A 17,876-nucleotide genomic window follows, 5' to 3' on the forward strand; every position below is an offset into this window, starting at 1 on the left:
ATGCGTTCATAGCCTGCAGCTCGGTCGCCGTGTGAGGCGGCGTCCCCCATCCCCACCCCTCCCACGTAGTTGGCTGCCTGCCTTATATAGATTTAAATGCTTAACTCTCTTTTGTTGATTTCATTATACCCTTTATGCCCTTTCTCTCTGCAGTTTTTCCCCCTTTGTTGTATCTTAAGAATGACAATTTAAAACAAGCAGAGCAGACACGCTGGCAAACAACACTGAATAATCAAAGGCTGCAAGTACTTTAGAGTCAGACCCACTAATTAGTACATAATGGATCAATTAAACGATTAGAAGACCTAGAAAAGTAGAATGAAAATACTGGTAAAAAATAAATACATTATTCCTAAATAACTGCTTGGTACATTTTAATTTTTTTTTTTTTTTTATCAAACTTTGTTTTCTAATTTCTATATTGTTACCTAAACACAGAACTTGGGAAATATCAGTTCACTTAATTAGCCCAGGAGTTCAATTAAAAACAGAAGCTGGTTGGAACAAAAACCTGCAGCCACAGGGGTTCACCAGGACTGAGTTTGGGAAACACTGGTTTACATTGTTCAGGTAGCCATTTTCTTTATCGTTCCAACCGTAATCCCATTAACATGTCTATCGAGCTGATCACCATCGATCAAAGAACTGTCACTTACCGACTGGTTTCCATGCCCGGAGATGGCGCCTGCTTTTTCCATTCCCTGTTACATATTGCACGGCCATATCAGGCTCACTCTTGATATTCGGAGGATCGTTGTGTCTTATGTATTGAATGACTGGGACAGGTTCAAGGTGTGGACTGATGATGGTACAGGAGATAATTCTATTACACAGGAGCACTTTATGAGTGAAATGCTTAAGCCCTTCACCTATGGTTCTGCCTGTGAGTTGATGGCTGCCGCTGAATTGTTCGGCTGTCGCTTTCAAGTGTACTGAAATGGCCAAATATTTTACACCTTTGGAGAACCGCCAATGCCTCTTACACATCTTAGATACACAGGTGACGATTTGAGTAGTGGACACTTTGATGTTAATGAATGTTTCAACTCTCAAAAGCTGGATGCAAAGTTATCGATGAAACCGGTTGTATGCTTACAACGCTTGATGGATGCCGAATGTCACTTCAACACAAGTCCTACAAATACTAACATAATTGAAACAAACCATGAAACTCAAACTGATTATGACAGCAGCAATCCAAGCTGTGAGACAACAGTAAAAAGGAGGCATGTCAGACGTCATGGTACATTTTCTGATGCAGCTAGACGGAAACAACTTTGTGATGCCGCCGCCAAATACTCGCAGAAAAATCCACAAGTTAATAGACACGCTGCCGCTAAATATTCACAGGCAAATCCACAAGTTCATAGAGACGCTGTCACTAAATACTCGCAGGCAAATCCACAAGTTAATAGAGCTTCGGTTTCTAGATATGATCCCAATAATGAATAGTGGCTCATACGAAAACAACAGGTTTGGCTCAAAAAAGCCGATTGTGGATTTGCGTATGACCCAAACGTACATTATGAATCTGACAAAACAGTACACATTGGATCCATGGATGTTCACTGTGAGTATTGTCAAGCTCATAGGTGGAAATGCGAGTCTCCTGGTTTGTGCTGTAATGGTGGTAAAGTCTCTCTCACTCCTAAACTCCTAAAGTTCGCCCCTCCGGTTGTAATATGACCAAGCTGTGCACTGAGCTTACTCTTGAGCATGCAACATGTAGTTGGCCATGTGAAAAACAGTCTTACCTCAAATCAATGCCAATCTTTTGTAGGGTCTGTCCCTGAGACTTATTAATTGTCACTGTGAAGCAGAGCCTTACTGGAAAGTGGAGGCGTTTGAATTGAAATGGGAGATCAGAGGGTATAACGGGGATGCGAGGAATAAAAACTCTCTCCCCTGAGCCACCGCCAGTAAAAATAGTTGCCTCAATTAGGTTCTTTTGCAGGCATGAGACCTGAAGTCTTGTGCCATTACAAAGTTTTGGTGGCTGTAACTTTCTCAGTAACATTATTGGTGCCCCAACCTTCAAAATTAGATTATGCTCAGGAGTGCCTGGAGGATTCAGAGCGTGGACCGAGCTGCAGGCTATGGACGTATATATGTACGTAAGTAGGATTCAGTTAGCGTTGGGAACCCGCATACCAAATTTCTTGAAGATGGGCCCATTAAGTAACAAAGACCGTTGGAAAGTTCAATATGGTGGCCGACAGTGGTGTCATACCACCGAAATAAGTACGTACATCAGTTTCGGTTAGCGCAGGGAAGCCGCCTACCAAATTTCGTGAAGATGGGGCCATGAATAAGAAAGTTTAACATGGCGGACATTGTCGACTGTTATGTGTAGAATTTTGAAATGAAACCTGCCTAACTTTTGTAAGTAAGCTGTAAGGAATGAGCCTGCCAAATTTCAGCCTTCTACCTACACGGGAAGTTGGAGAGTTAGTGATGAGTGAGTCAGTGAGGGTTTTGCCTTTTATTAGTATAGATATATATGTGTATGTATACTGTATATATGTGTGTGTGTGTGTGTGTACATACTGTATACTGTATATTTATATATACAGTATATATGGTTTTGGCAGCCAAGCGCTTTTTTTCCAACCTAGAAGACGTCTCTTGAGATCCGTTTAATCGCCTCGTTGATTGCATGTCCTCCAAGGTAGTTTCAATCCCCATTTCCTGCACCGAGTCATCTCCCCTTTTATGAGTGACTGTGTTAGTCGCCGTACTTCGTACAGGTCTTTGAACGCACTGAATACTTGTAACTGGTGTCGCCCTTCGGCTACTTTCGACAGGGAATGGAAGCAATTGGCGAGTAACAAAAATTATTTGTAAGTGATTTCGCATTGAAGAAATAGTAAAAACTTGATCACTTGGGTCAATACATAAAGAAATACACACAGCAAATGCAATTGAGAATACACCAGAATCTGTAGGATTTAATTGTTGCTGTGCGTCTTCATAAACTATAGGAGGTTTGTAAGGAAACAAAGCACGAAGGAAACGAAGCTGCTCTTCGGTGAGGTTGAATTTTTTATCAGTGTTTAAACTGTCATAGACATGAATTACAGCACCATCATAATAGGTACACACCCAGTGAGTCACTCGTTCAGTAGCTGCAGAAGGTAATATTTGAATATGTTTTGCATTTTGTGGAATGGGCCTTATAGGTATGTCAGGAGTCCACATTAACAAAACCTTTTGAGGTTGGAAAATTGTATGCGCACCTAAAATTTCGTTGAATTTGCTCATGTGATCTGTTCATAAATAATCATTATTTACCAACTCATTCATTGCAAAATCTGACAGTGGTAAGATCACTCCTTCTATAACACTAAACACAAACACTAAGTAGACACTAACACTAAAAAACGGCAACACCGCCGAGAAGAACACTAAATGAGATAAAGTAAAAGTCTACTAAACTTCTTTATTATAACTGCTTTATTATAGCAGGTGAGGGGACGCTGGCGCACGCTTGTTGTTGCCGCTCCTCCCTGTTCACAACACTTTTCGCAAAATTCGCCTTAATTCTGCACTTTCTTATGCTTGTTTTATTTCGTTTATTGTACGTATAGTTCGTGGATACAGCTGACTCGAATTGCATGGATTTGGCTTAATATTTACAGATTTTATGGACTCCACTTTACTGGGAACAGCTGAGTCTGTGGATCAGGGGTGAGACCTACGAACATTTCTTTGTACCTGGCAGTCTAGCACCTCAGGATGATCTGTCTCCGTGATTATATTCGCTATGCTGATCTGCTCCCGTTTCATCTTACAGTACTCTACGACTGGGAACTGATCTGATGTTCATACTAACCTGGCTTATGGCTTATGGCTCCGGGGCGATCACACCTGAAATTACCAAGCGTTACTGTTTATAGCTGTGTATTGGAACATCCAAATCCTGCTTCCTCCTTCTGCTGCTTGCTATCGCCGCTCACCTACGCTACAACACCCGCCTGTCCTACCGGCTGCGTTGTGCTGTGCTGCTTCTACACTGCTATCAGCTAAGTATCACTCACTATTTTAGCGCTTTGAGTACTGAGAAAAGCGCTATATAAATGTAATGAATTATTATTATTTATTATTAAACACTAAATAATTTAAAAGGGCGGAGTGGTGGCTGTGAGGCTAAGGAGCTGTGCTGGTATTCCGAAGGTTACCGGTTCGAATCCCCGTCACTGCCAAGGCAAGGCCCTTAACCTGTAATTGCTCCAGGGGCGCTGTACAATGGCTGACCCTGTGCTCTGACCCCAAGGGGTATGCGAAAACTACCAAATTCCTAATACAAGAAATTGTATAAGGCGAAACAAAGAACAAAAAAAATAAATAAACAAAGTAGAAAGTAACACTAAACCGCAACACCGCCGGGAACACCGGCACACCGCGTCTACTAAACACTAAGAAACACTAAAGGAAAAAATACTATTCAGTAAGTACCGCGTCTACTAAACAGTAAATCAGTAAAGGAGAAAGGACTAACCGCGTCAGCTGTGGAGCGAAATGAAGTGAATGAAATGAGGTGAATGGGGGGGAGATGATCACGTGACTCCAACACCCGCCTTAACTCTCCATCCCTCCACAAACACACGAACACAGCCACACGGATCCCAACTACCAACTTAACTTTCTAGTTTGTTAATCATTTAGTTTGACATTTCCAACAGAACTCACATGATGTGTTGTTGATAACTTCTTGTATTCTCTTAAGTACAGAGGTAGTCCTTGTAGAACCGTTGCCCTGTTGTGTGTGGTAACATCCATAGTCTGAAAAGTTAACAAGAATGATAGTCATAGAGGTAGAATATACAAAGAAATAATGTTTCAAGAAAATGACAATTTAAGAAAACGTTAAACAAAACAACTACTTATATTTGACATATTTTCTTCCACATTACTGTACATATACAAAAGTCCACCTTTGTTAAATGAATCCAAATAATGAAAGGATGTTGCACATATGCAAATTATTTAAAATGTATGCACACATCCATACACACAAGAAAAATTCTACTAACTTGGATAATTTAAATTGTTAATTTATAATAAACAGAATAGCTCAGGAATGTTGTTGATTACACCACCAAGTTGCTGGTCACACCTCAGGTTTAAAGAAGGAATTCTACTTTTATTTCTGGTAAAATATTGTTTGTGTAAATCTCACCATTAAAGAAAACTGTAAATTAATACATTATGAATTTGTAGTCCATGACATTGGAGGGAATATGTACAGTGCCAATGACTCAGATATAAACACATACAGTATAATTTAGCTTGTTCTATAAAGTCATTTTGCACGCATTTGATAACAGTCTTTGTGTTTGCCACAAGCACCTTCATAAGCAAACAGTTTAACAGCCTTAATTACAACACTGCCAAATACTGTTAAGTTGATGCTTGTGACTATTAAACAATTCTTTTCTGGTCCTTATTACATCTAGTAATTTCTAAAAGTGATTTCAATTCATGTGCTGTCTTGCCTCCTTTTTCTCTGTACATTTTTGATCAGAGCTGTCGAATACTTGTCCAGGGATGACAGAAATATTTCTTTCAATTGCACCTGGGTAATGCAATAAAGTTCTGCATATACCTGTAACAAAATTCAGGAATTAATAATGTACTTATTTTCAAGATACTAGCATCGCTACTGGACAATTGAATTATAACATTAGATAAAACTCACCTGTCGCTCTATGAAAAGTCCTGGCCATCTCTGTTGGACTTCAGAGACCAGTGGTTCATCCACGACAATCTCCTTTCTTCTCAGGGTGAGGCCCATTTTGGTGTTGACTAGGTCCAGGTTCATATTTTTCTTCACTTCATCCACAAGCTGCTGCCTCTCTGTTTCAAGATCTTCATCTTTTTGACCACCATTTACCTTACATTTACGGTCTTAAGACAACCTCTGGAAGAACCAATTCCTCTTTTGTAAGCATTTACCTGCACTTCTGTAATAATTCTATCACAAATGTCTAAGATGTGTAGTTTTACTGTGTTCTTTTTTTAGATAACATCGCGTTTACACGTGAGCAGTCGCGTGTCGCAACGTAGATTTATTAACATATGTTTGTGAGTATATATATTATTTTCCCCGAAGGAGTGAAGAATTGTTGTTGAGGTCTGCTCAGTGTGTTAATTTTAGATCCGTCCCCCTTTACTGCTCTCTTTCTCTCTTTATGACGCACTCCCCAATTTTCCTCTATAAAAGATACTTGGCATAAATGGAATGTGCACAAGGAAGAAAGGAATACTGTAATCCAACCAGTAATCATGCGTCTGCCTTTACAAGCTGTTATGCATACGCACCCCGGTGCCCGTAATAATTTACCAGAATATTCAGTTTTAAAATGGCCGTCATCCTGCGTGGCATGTGCGGCATCTTTTAATTTTTTTCGACTGCATGTGATTTTACAGAAAAAACGGTACTGATTAGAATGTTGATGTAATTTTATTAATTTACCGTTTAAAAAACAAAATTATCTGACCATTGCCATAAGTTCTTATTGCCCAGTCCTCTTGAATAAATTGTAGTCATCTACGTCCAGTCTCTGCTCTAAACTTTGGTATGGTGCCTCAAAAGCTTGAGTCGGGCACCGCAGCTACTACAGGAATTCAGACCGCTAACTTTAAATGAAAAAAGTGTCCTGATGTCGGGTTTTGAGGTATAAAAACACAAGAGTTGTTATAGTGGAAAAAAGGAAAGAGGGAAATATCGCAATGGCATGGCTTTTATTAAAAACAACTTAAAGCCACCACAGTAAGCACAACTGAGCTTTCATTTTATAATTATTCATTTTTATATTCTGTTATAGTCACTAAAATCTTCTGTAATTAGCAGACCCACCATCATTGCAGGTTGCAAGTAGTGCTAGCATTAAACACGTAAAAACTTATTTACGTTCGGCAGTAGGTTATCATTTCTAGTCGTCGAAGTTAGTAAGGTTACTCGCGTGGCAACTGTTAATAACTCTATGGTTTTCAACAAAGAAGAGTCCTACTCTTGTAAATGCATGTACTTACCTTAAGTCAGGGCTATCAAACGTTAGTAATTGCAGACTGTGGAGTCATGGAGTCACGCAAGTGTCCAAATCTCATAAATTAAGAATATTTTCACAGGAGACGCGCATTGCGCAAAAGAAAAACTCACACAAACAACAGATTATTAATTCTCCCAATGCTGATTTTTACATTTGAACCAAAAAGAAAAAAAGAACTCGCATCTGCACCACACAATGAAGAAACGATTGTCAAGCTAAGCGTTTAACACAGAAATGCTGGAATAACAAAAAAATTTACACTGGGTTGACTATCACATAGTTAAATTTTTAACAGTGTATGAAGCCATAAAAATCTGAAAACTGAAAAGCTCAAGTTCAGCAAAGCCGTGACTCGACTATTATGGGCTGGAGCTCAACTGTCTGTCCTCATTGTTTAAAGTGTCAGTTCCGCCTCAGAGACCTTGGTGAGCAGATTCTGATGCCCATGTTGGTGAATCTCTGTTGAGCCCACTCCTATCTTTCCCCTCAGACCCTCGTGCCACTAGGTGGTCTTTAGGTATGATTCCTGCTGAAGTCTCTTTTTAAAGGGCATATCCATCTTGTGGTTTTCCACCTCCTCAGATGCTCCATTTCTTTTTCCAGCTGCTTATCTCTTCCTGCTTTGCTGACTCAGCTGATATCTCCGTGATTTCCACACACAAGTCCCATAGCTGCAGTTCATTAGTTTCTGGTTCACCTTGCAGATTATCCACACTTGATGTGTCAACAGAGCCTTCTGTGTCAGCAATGCTGTCAGGATCCGTAAACTCTAAATTAGACCAAGTTCTGCTTTGCCAGCCCAATCGAATTCTTTATCTGTATGCCATCATTTCTGTCCACATATCTCACAGTTTGCCCCTTTTGTAGACAAACACAATGACTCCATCTTAACCTGTGAGTTTGCTCAACTTCAACATCAACATGCTCTTCTGGGACTGAAGTGTTTAGAGTCTTCTTCTCCTCTCCAGTGTTTTCATTATCTGATGTAGTGTTAGATAAATCTCTCTCTTCATCTCACTCACTGCTACTGGTCTGTCGATTGTCACCTTTACCGTTGACTTTACGTAGTCTAGAATGGTGGGTCCTTCCAAGAGCACCTCCACGTCTGACACATTTCACAACTCCATTCTGTCCAGTGACACCTGCAGGTCCCTTCCATTCTGTACAGTCCACTCTTTTGTTGTCCACTTTGTCTCAGATTTATCATTTTGTGAATTCACCTTTCTCTGGAATGCTCTCCGTATTCGGTCTGAACACTCAGCTTCAGTACACTGTGTGCACAATTATTAGGCAAGTGAGTATTTTGACCATATCATCATTTTTATTTATGTATTCCGACTCTAAGCTGTATAAACTTGAATACTTATTGGATTTAAGCATATCAGGTGATGTGTATTTGTGTAATAAGGGAGGATGTGGCCTAAGGAGTTCAACACTCTTTATCAAGGTGTGCATAATTAGTAGGCAGCTTGTTTTCCTCGGGCAAAATGAACCAAAAAAGATATTTAACCGACACTAAAAAAGTCAAATTGTCAAAAGTCTTTTGGGGGGATGCAGCACTCTTGAAATTGCTCAGATATTGGGGCGTGATCACAGAACCATTAAACATTTTGGTGCAAATAGTCAACAGGGCCACAAGAAACGTGTTGAGGGGAAAAAAAGAAGCAAATTAACTGCCAAAGATTTGAGAAGAATCAAACGTGAAGTTACCAGGAAGCGATTATCCTCCAGTGGACATGGAGAGCCCAGAAGTACAAGGATGTCAGTGCTCAGAGACATGGTCAAGGTAAGGCAAGGCTGAAATCCAACCACCACTGAACAAGACACATAAGCTGAAATGTCAAAACTGGGCCAAGAAATATGTGAAGACAGATTTTTCAAAGGTTTTATGGACTAATGAGATGAGAGTGACTCTTGACGGAGCAGAGCGATGGGCCCATGGCTGGATCAGTATCGGGCACAGAGATCCTCCTCGACTCATACACCAGAAAGATGAAGGTGGGGTACTGGTATGGTCTGATATTATTAAAGATGAGCTAGTTGGACCTTTTTTGGGTTTAAAATGTACTCAAAATCAACTCTCAAACCTACTGCCAGTTTTTAGAAGACAAAGACACTTCATTCAAGCAGTGCTAAAAGAAAAAGTCTGCATTTTTCTAGAAGACCATGATTTTTATGCAGTAAAATGCTCCACATGCAACGAAGTACTCCACTGTGTGGCTAGCCAGTAAAGGCCTTAAGGATAAAAGAAAAATGACATGGCCTCCTTCCTCACCTGACATAAAGCCCTTCTTAAACGGCAGATTTATGGGGAAGGAAAACAGAACACCTCTCTGAACGGCGTCTGGGAGAGGCTGTGGTTGCTGCTGCACAAAATTTGTAAACAGATCAAGAAACTGACAGACTTCATGAATGGAAGGCTTATGACTGTTATTGAAAAGAACGATGGCTATATTGGTCACTAATTTTTTTTTTTGAAATGTTTATTTATCAGTTTGAGTTGTTTATTATTCTCACTTTAATAGATGAAAACAAACAAGTGAGATGGGAAAATTTTTGTTTCTCCTTTAGTTGCATAATAATTCTGTACACTAATAATTGCGCACACATATGTATTCCCCTGAGAATGTCCACACTCACATTTCCTTTGTAAAACATTCAAGTTACAGGTTTATTAACATTTTGGATTGACTGATGGGACTGTATTTGTTCCATATTAAAATTAATCCTCAAAAATACAACTTGCTTAATAATTGTGCACACTGTGTATATGCTCTTCTTGGAGTGTGCAGCGCTGGAATATGTGCTCCACTGACACACTCCTAGTGGTGGCTTCTAGGGCGGGTGGTCTGTCCACGAGAAGATTTGGATTTCGACCAAACACTGGCTGATATGAGCTGTACCCATAAATATTGTGCAAGGTATTCATTACCATTAGTGCCCTGTGGCGCTAATCTGGCACTAACCAATCACATCCAGTATACTTTTTCACTTTCTGTATAATTTCTGTGAGTGTCTGATTGTGTCTCTCAGGTAGTCCATTACCCCAGGGACTGTATGCAGTGGTGGTCTTTGTTTCAATGTTAAAATTCTCTGCCATCTCTCTGATTCCCCACCGTTATCACTAAGTAGTTTCTGAGGAGCTCCATGTACTCTTATCTGAGAACGAACAAATGAATTGTTTCACAATTTCTGATGGTCTCTTTGTCTTCACAACACTTCCTGCACTGAAACGTGTGAATGTGTCAATGATGTGAAGACCCCGTACTCCTGTTTGACGTTCATGTCAGTCAATAGCCAGCAAAGCCCTAAATAGACCTGCCATTACTGTGTCCAAACATGATGGTGCCGTGTAGATAAAGTGTTGTCATATCTACATGGTGGCACTGAAATGTATGCCAATCCCCTTTAGTGAAGGTCTGCAATGCACTTTTATCACATCTGAATTGTTTGATTTGTGATTTTAAACTGTGAGGCAGAGGAGGAAACCAAGAAAAATGTCTGAATCAAACCTCATGGAGGGCACTGTGACCCTGAAGTGTGCTCATTATATTTACTGACTTTATGAAGTTAATTCTACACTTTTATTTTCACAGGGCTTTCCATTTCACATGGCCATACACTGAGGTGTCTAATGGCCTCCAACTCAGGGCTGTCCATGTGAGAAGTGAATCTGAGAAGAGAAGTGCAGACACTTAAAAAAAGAGAAGAGTTTACCACAGAGCATGGCCTCTATCAAAGAAGATGGCCAGGATGAAAGAATGGTGGACATTAAAGAAGAAGACTGTGAGTGGCTCATACCAGAGGTTGTGTGCGTGAAGCTGGAGGATCACGAAGACAGAATTTCATTTATTAAAGAGGAGGAGGAGTGCAAGGGGGTGACTGCTGCCATTAAAGCTGAGGGTTTTAATGATTTCTCAGATGGTCTTGAAGTTCAAAAGCATGAAACTGAGGATATTTTCAAGCAAGATGCCTGTGAAGAATCTCCATACAGTTTACAGCCCTGGTCCACTAATACAGGACGACTGGCTACGCAGGAGGATTCAGCAGAGCTGAAATCGGAGTTATCAGAGTCTGAAGATAAAATCACTGAGGGAAATGGGAGAGAAGGAGAAGAGTCACCTGGGAGTGTTGGAATAAGTAAGTAATGTGATTAAATATAAAAGATAGAGAGCAGTTATAAATTCAAACAGCGGGTGCTTTGATGTTGTTAGAAGATTGAAATGAGAGTGGAAAACACGGTTAATTGAACTTGGATAAAGACCACCTGCTCGGGACCATGATAACAAACAATAGGTTACCTAATAAATGATAAATTAGAAAACTTGGGTGAATAAGGAAAAATCTAAAATGTTCAGCGCATGACTTGAACATCATGAGGCTTTGACTGAAGCTGTGACGTATGTTAGGCTTACAGTGCTTTACGTTCAATGAGAATATCAAAAGTCATATTTTGTTAAAGACATGTATATTTCTTAAAATGTGCGGCAGTTAAGGTCAGAAATGTCCACATAAAGAAATAAATAAGTAAGAATAAAATCCTTACCCCTGTGCACTAAATAAGAGTGAATATGTTCAAGCTAGTGCACACCTAATATGTGCCTCATCTTTTTAATGGTAATCTCGGGCACTTCACACTCACGTTAACAGTGAGAAGAGCTATCTGTATGAGCCATGATGACATTCAGGGGGTCTCAGGGTCTTCTTTCAGCATCTTGTGTTCTGCTGTCAGCCTGAACTTGCTGGGGCAGCATGGCCTGGACAAGCTGGCAGTGGTGTGAAATCTTCACTTGGAGATGATCTTGGGCCCTTCCGTCTCTCACAGCCCCATCAGGTCAATTTGGAGTCGCCACTCCACCTGCATGTTTTTGCAGATGAGGGGAAGAACCAGAATAATCTGAAATGCCATTCCGAACCCCTATGTAGAACAACTGTGGGCAGGATTTGACCCCAGGACACCTGAGCACCCATTCCTTTCTATTAGGACCTGCTGATATCAATAATAATAATACCATTTCTTTTTAAATAATAAATGTCATTTTAGCCATGCATAAACTTCACATTTTATAATAAATTACTAGTGCATACAGCATACACACAGAACTTTTACCCATAATGCACACATAATGGAACAAAAACAAGCTGAGTAAAACAAAAGGCATGCATTAATCATACTCCACATTTCTAATCAGATAAAATTTCAATTAGATATTTGTAGGCATCTACTATGAGAAGAAGAAAACGAGACAGTATTGGTGAACAGTTCAGGTTCTTATCTAAGAATTAAAGCATCTCTGCATGTTCTGAGGACAGTCTGGTCCTCCTGTCATCCACGACATGTGCTGCCATACTGAACAGACCCTCACTGTCCCCACTCGTATAAAGAGGGCACAGGTAGGACGACAATTTATTGGTCCACCAGTGACCCAGCATCTCTTGTGGTTTGAGGTTCACAGAGATAAAGATTCACCTCTGATGCTGCTGACTCAAATATCATTTTTATCTTTATTGACAATTTCTTCATGCATTCTGCAGTTCTGTTGGTGTGGAGTTTCTTTGGACCTCTTGGCTGTCGTCTGTCGCTCCGAGTGCGTCTGTGTGGTCGAGACACCGGCACTGAGCAGTTTATGTGTTTGAGATTTGCAATCAACTCTGAAATATGTGTCCTTGTACCATTGTTTAATGTGGGGAAAAATATCTTTATTTATGTACCAGCTCAGTAAATCTCTGCATCCCTTTCCTCCCATCTACCTACATATTCATTGAAAGGCTAATAAAAGGGATTTTAGTCAAAATAGCTAATGCCTGGTAAATTAATTATACAAATAAATCAGTCAACAAACACTCACTGGCAGATGGAATCGTGGATCTAAATGATCTAGAAGGTGACATCTTCCAGAACTGAAAGTGGCTGGTTGTCCAGGCTTACGAATTCCACTGTTTTTGCTGTCACAGTATGTCTTTGGCGTTCTTGCTGTCTGTATTATAAGGTTGAGTTTTCTAAGTGCTGCCATTATTGGAGGCCGAGTGAGAGTAGGTGACTGAGCTAGACTAAGCTTGATGGTCGCCTCAGCCTTTGAACAGCTCGTTCTTCACACCAGTCCCTTCTGTGTTGACTTCTCAGATGCTGAATAAGGTTTGTATTGTTGAAAGTGTTAGCAGAGAATCCTCCATCACTGACTTCGTTTTGCACATATATTACAAACCACAAATTTGTTATCTCTTGTAGGAAAGCAATTAAACTGTTAGACTGGTGAGGACGTGTTTCTATATGTTGGCTATGTTGGAACTTTGTCTTGCTTGCTTTTTATCATTCAAGATTAGATGTTCAGATCAGCTAATTTGCTGATCATTGGTCAAGCCACTTGGAGTGAAAACTGGCTGATTTTGATTTGTGATTGGTTGATCAGATCAGGCCTGTCTTTCACATGTGAGAGAAAGGTGGAGAAATTAAACAGACAGCAGCAGAACATGTGAAGACCACACACTGAGTGGCCAGACCATAAATGGCACCTCAGGGTGAGAAAGAAACTCCAACCAGTGTGCCACCACTTGCACTGTTTCATTTATTTTAAAAGTCAGGTAGTGGTTAGGAATTTGGACATCAAACCCTGAAGTTGCAGGTTCAGATTCAGCTATTGACACCATGTGACCTCGAGTAAGTCACGTGACCTGTCTTTCCTCCAGTTGGAAAAACAAGAGAAATGTAACCAATTGTGTCTCAAATGTTTTAGGTCACCTTGGATAAAGGTGTCAGGGGAAAATATATAGTTAAAATGTTTGTGTTCTTTCAGATTTACAGAAGAATGGCAGCTTCTCTCCACCTTCATTTGGTCATCTCTCTCTTCAGTACAAAGAGAAAGGTATGAAGAATTCAGCAAGAGCATCAGAGAACCTGACAGTAGACTTTTTGCAGAGCAGTTCTCTGCCTGCTCCTGGAGTAACACAGACAGAAACCATCAAAACTGATCGACAGCAAGTGGAGAAAGAAATCCAACTTCATACTGGAGAAAAATATAGTTTGGAATGTGGCAAACAATTCACACAAAAAAGTGATCTGAATAAGCATCACAGAAAAATCCACACAGGAGAAAAACCTCATTGTTGTCTAGAATGTGGTAAGTCTTTCTCATGGAGAAGCTATCTTCAGATCCACAGAAGAATGCACACTGGAGAAAAACCTCATTGTTGTCCAGAATGTGGTAACTCGTTCTCAACTATAAGCAATCTTCAAAACCACAGAAGAATCCACACAGGAGAAAAACCTTATTGCTGTTCAGAATGTGGTAAATCATTCTCATGGGGAAGCCACCTTCAGGACCACAGAAGAATCCACACAGGAGAAAAACCTCATTGTTGTTCGGAATGTGGTAAGACTTTCATAAAGAGAAGCCACCTTCAGGACCACAAAAGAATTCACACAGGAGAAAAACCTCATTGTTGTCCAGAATGTGGTATGTTGTTCTCAAAAAGAAGCAATCTTCAGAACCACAGAAGACGCCACACAGGAGAAAAACCTCATTGTTGTCCAGAATGTGGTAAGTCATTCTTAAGGAGAAGCTATCTTCAGACCCACAGAGGAATCCACACAGGCAATAGACCTCATTGCTGTTCAGAATGTGGAAAGTCCTTCTCATGTACCAGCAATCTTCAGAGGCACAGAAGAAAACACACAGCTTAAAAACCTCATTGCTGTTCAGAATGTGCCAAACAATTTTCTGACAAATGCAATTTTCAAAGGCACACAGAAATTGGTACAGGAGAGAAGCCATATTGCTGTTCTCAACATGGAAAAAGGTTTTAAACATTTGCTCTTTGCAAGTAAACACACAAACTCCCAGTAATGCGAAAATGCAGTATGTATGTATGTATGTTCTGAATGTGGCAAATGTTATACAAGCTAATGTGGCAAATGTTATAAAAGCCTGTAAGGTCTTTATCTACATGCCAAAATCCATACTGAAGAAAAATCTCATTGCTGTTCTGAATGAGAGAAACGATTCTTATATTTAAGCACACTTCAGTGCCACATCAAAACTCATACTGGAGATAAACCTTATTGTTGTCCTGAATGTGATAAGCAGTTCTCACAACAAAGCACCCTACAGAGTCACATCAGACGTCACACCGGAGACAAACCTCACCTTTGCTTGGAATTTGGCAAACAATTCTCACACCTCAGTTCTGTTTACATACATGGGAGAAGTCAAACTGGAGAGAAGCCTTACAGTTGTACTGAATGTGGAATGCGATTCTCATATAACAGTTCTCTTCACAAGTGTAAAATAATTAATTCTGGTAAGAAACAAAGCTGTTCTGACTGTGGCAAGCTTTTCTCAGACAGCACGACTGCTAAGGATTACATGAGAATTCACTCTGGAGAGAAACCTTATTGCTGAGCAGAGTGTGGCAAACGATTCTCACGTCCAAGTGCATGTAGGTACCACAGAAGGATCCACATTGGAAAGAAGCAGTACACCTGTTCTGAATGTGGTAAAGGGTTCTATTCCAGAAAAGTTTTCAGAGACACACATAAAGTCATATTGGAGAAAAGTCTGTCCCAGAAATGACAAATGATCTTTCCATTGGATCCTCAGGAATAATAAATGAAGGAAAACCTTCAGAATGCGGTAAAGGACTCCAATTTAAAGTAGTTAATAAATACATAAGAATTGTGGAGAAAACACTGAAAGTGGCAAACAGATCCTAGTTGTATGGTAACCTCAGAGCCACATATGAATTTACACTGGATTGAACACACTGGAATACAACACATACAGTGCATCCGGAAAGTATTCACAGCACATCACTTTTTCCACATTTTGTTATGTTTCAGCCTTATTCCAAAATGGATTCAATTTATTTTTTCCCTCAGAATTCTACACACAACACCCCATAATGACAACGTGAAAAAAGTTTACTTGAGATTTTTGCAAATTTATTAAAAATAAAAAAATTGAGAAAGCACATGTACATAAGTATTCACAGCCTTTGCCATGAAGCTTAACATTGAGCTCAGGTGTATCCTGTTTCCCCTGATCATCCTTGAGATGTTTCTGCAGCTTCATTGGAGTCCACCTGTGGTAAATTCAGTTGGTCGGACATGATTTGGAAAGGCACACACCTGTCTATAGAAGGTCCCACAGTTGACAGTTCATGTCAGAGCACAAACCAAGCATGAAGTCAAAGGAATTCTCTATAGACCTCTGAGACAGGATTGTCACTAGGCACAAATCTGGGGAAGGTTACAGAAAAAATTCTGCTGCTTTGAAGGTCCCAATGAGCACAGTGGCCTCCATCATCCGTAAGTGGAAGAAGTTCGAAACCACCAGGACTCTTCCTAGAGCTGGCCAGCCATCTAAACTGAGTGATCGGGGGAGAAGGGCCTTAGTCAGGGAGGTGACCAAGAACCCGATGGTCACTCTGTCAGAGCTCCAGAGGTCCTCTGTGGAGAGAGGAGAACCTTCCAGAAGGACAACCATCTCTGCAGCAATCCACCAATCAGGCCTGTATGGTAGGGTGGCCAGACGGAAGCCACTCCTTAGTAAAAGGCACATGGCAGCCCGCCTGGAGTTTGCCAAAAGGCACCTGAAGGACTCTCAGACAATGAGAAAGAAAATTCTCTGGTCTGATGAGACAAAGATTGAACTCTTTGGTGTGAATGCCAGGAGTCACGTTTGGAAGAAACCAGACACCGCTCATCACCAGGCCAATACCATCCCTACAGTGAAGCATGGTGGTGGCAGCATCATGCTGTGGGGATGTTTTTCAGCGGCAGGGACTGGGAGACTAGTCAGGATAAAGGGAAAGATGACTGCAGCAATGTACAGAGACATCCTGGATGAAAACCTGCTCCAGAGCGCTCTTGACCTCAGACTGGGGCGACAGTTCATCTTTCAGCAGGACAACGACCCTAAGCACATGGCCAAGATATCAAAGGAGTGGCTTCACGACAACTCTGTGAATGTCCTTGAGTGGCCCAGCCAGAACCCAGACTTGAATCTGATTGAACATCTCTGGAGAGATCTTAAAATGGCTGTGCACTGACGCTTCCCATCCAACCTGATGGAGTTTGAGAGGTGCTGCAAATAGGAATGGGCCAAACTGGCCAAGGATAGGTGTGCCAAGCTTGTGGCATCATATTCAAAAAGACTTGAGGCTGGAATTGCTGCCAAAGGGGCATCGACAAAGTATTGAGCAAAGGCTGTGAATACTTATGTACATGGGATTTCTCAGTTTTTTTTATTTTTAATAAATTTGCAAAAACCTCAAGTAAACTTTTTTCATGTTGTCATTATGGGGTGTTGTGTGCAGAATTCTGAGGAAAAAAATGAATTTAATCCATTTTGGAATAAGGCTGTAACATAACAAAATGTGGAAAAAGTGATGCGCTGTGAATACTTTCCGGATGAACTGTATTTCACAAACTGCAAGAATCTTCTTCAGCAACTTAGAGGTGCAAGAAAAAAACTCATTGTTGTCCTAAATGTGATTAATGGTTTTCAGACAGCAGTGGTCTTCATATTCATAAATGACTGTCTTACTTGTGGTTATCCTCTTGGCTGTTCTGAATGTTGAATGTGGTCCTCCTGTATCAGCCGTCATCAACAATACGTAAGATTTCATGAAGGACTCAGAAACTGTACTGCCAGGACGTCAGCCACACAGGGACTGATCATCTCTGCACCAGTGCTGTGACATAAGATGGTGAACAATACAAACACCAGACAACAGAATGAGGTATCAACAGTACTGTGCAGTGATAACAACTTCAACCACAGATCACAACTGAAAAGTTCAATGTACTAATAAAAATGGAGAAAT

General features: G+C 40.5%; 1 protein-coding gene across 1 annotated transcript in view; it reads right to left on the minus strand.

Moving 5' to 3' along the window:
* The window catches only part of LOC127527841 (tripartite motif-containing protein 16-like), a 514,766-nt gene that overhangs the window by 473,649 nt on the left and 23,241 nt on the right, over positions 1-17,876 (minus strand). The gene's annotated exons all lie outside the window — the stretch shown is intronic.

This window comes from Erpetoichthys calabaricus, chromosome 5 (genome assembly GCF_900747795.2).
Source record: "Erpetoichthys calabaricus chromosome 5, fErpCal1.3, whole genome shotgun sequence".
In the NCBI taxonomy this organism is placed as follows: Eukaryota; Metazoa; Chordata; class Cladistia; order Polypteriformes; family Polypteridae; genus Erpetoichthys; species Erpetoichthys calabaricus.